A 1,038-nucleotide genomic window follows, 5' to 3' on the forward strand; every position below is an offset into this window, starting at 1 on the left:
CTTGGTAAATCTCGAACTTAGATGATTTCTAAGAGAGTGATCATGATTTTGTATTGATTAGGAAGAGGTTTTTGATAAAACAAAGAACCTGGATCATAGATCCTAGCATGAACTTACCTTAAATGATGAGTTTTGTGGTTTGATTTCCTTGAAAAGCTGCCTAAATCTTGAAAACTTGAAGAGGAATGGAGAGAGTTTCTTTGAGAGAGTTTTGAGTGAAGTGTGTGTGTGTGTGTGTGTGTTCTCTTGCCCTCAGCCGAAGATAGAAAAGAGAGGGGAAGAAAGAGTGTTGAAGTGATGTGTGCATGGAGACATGGGATGGATTGTATGGAAGACCCATACGCAAAAATGAGGTGGCATGGAAAGTCAACTCTCCTTTCTTCATGCTTGAGGTTGGTCCGAGAATTAGAGAAAGAGAAGGGAATTTTGAGCCTTGGGTGTTTAATCCATATTATGGCTAAATGACTCTTGGCCCAAAATTAATATAGAAATGATTTTTATGGCCCATTAGGTCTAATTAGGTTAGTTATGGCCCAATGAGGTCCCTTAAGGTATTTTATTTCATTCTAGGTCCAATATGGCCCAAAATATTAAAATAAATGGAAATGGGTCCAATTAGAGCCCATTTAAGAGTTCTGAGCCCAATATAGTCCAATTGGAAGCTTATTCGCCCTTTGGGCTCAATAAGGAAATCCTAGTCCAAAATGGACTTAACCAGGATTGCTAGGGTTTTCAATTCTTTGTTGACTATTTGCAGTGCTTGTATGAAGTGTTTGATTGAAGTTCTGTTGTTATTGAATAAGTATCCTACATGCTTTCACATTGTTGGTTCACATTTGTTATCATTGTTAAATGTTTACAAGGCATCAAAATTCCTAGTTGTGACAGTTTTGTATAGTTATAACATGTCCAATATATAAACTACACCAATCTGCAAGCATGTTGCTTCATCTGCTAGCCCTGCATTAAACATCAAATAAGCATTTAGGACGAATATTTGAAGAAATTGTAAAATAATAAGTTGTTGATTGTACCTTG

The sequence above is a fragment of the Lactuca serriola genome, chromosome 1, assembly GCF_051521515.1.
Source record: "Lactuca serriola cultivar US96UC23 chromosome 1, Lser_US96UC23_V15, whole genome shotgun sequence".
NCBI classification, from domain to species: Eukaryota; Viridiplantae; Streptophyta; class Magnoliopsida; order Asterales; family Asteraceae; genus Lactuca; species Lactuca serriola.